The sequence below is a fragment of the Primulina huaijiensis genome, chromosome 18, assembly GCF_012295235.1.
Source record: "Primulina huaijiensis isolate GDHJ02 chromosome 18, ASM1229523v2, whole genome shotgun sequence".
Taxonomy (NCBI): domain Eukaryota; kingdom Viridiplantae; phylum Streptophyta; class Magnoliopsida; order Lamiales; family Gesneriaceae; genus Primulina; species Primulina huaijiensis.
The window spans coordinates 9,448,390-9,449,137 of NC_133323.1; positions in this window are offsets into that span (position 1 = coordinate 9,448,390).

Here is a 748-nt window from a genome sequence, read left to right on the forward strand (position 1 = left end):
ACACAAATTTCGAGGAACGGATTCAAACTGCAACGAACACATTTTGACGAGTCTTGATGTACGGTCACATTGCCCCCATATATAACAAGATCAAGACCATCAACAGATATAAGAAGAAAAGAACAAGTGTGTGAAGAAAGGGTGTGGAAAAACAAGTGTGCATATCAGCTTACAAGAAGCAACAACCCACATTTGAGGGAATACTTCAACGTGTTATCTGCTTAGATTAGAGGCACAATTCTCTCAGTGTGTGAGAACACTTTCATCTTGTATTCATAGATCAGTTCTCACACACACACACCATCACTCACATATACACAGAGAATCGAGTGAGTGTTTCACAAAGACATTAAACTTGTGTATGTAGTCTTTGACACATAGACATTAAACAAGTGTTGGCTGGAAAGGTGCTGCATTTAGTCTAGACTAGGAGTTCGGTTAGGCAGTAGCGTAAGTCTTAAGCTGAGTGGGTTTCTCACGCCCCGTGTCCGAAGCGTCGGTGATATTCGGCATTTTTTAACAATTACTTGAAAACAATTAAGCCTTGTATAAAAAACAAACCAGTCTTTTTCATAAAACAATATTGTCTTTACAATGACAATGAAACAAAAATTACATCATAGTTTCAGAAGTGGAAACAAAAGGAAAGTAAAAATCTTGAGTCTTGATCTCGATCATCGGTTCACCAACCCCAGAAAGCTTCTTGCTCTTCCTCATTTATATGCTCTTCGTTTTTATCTGAAATTTG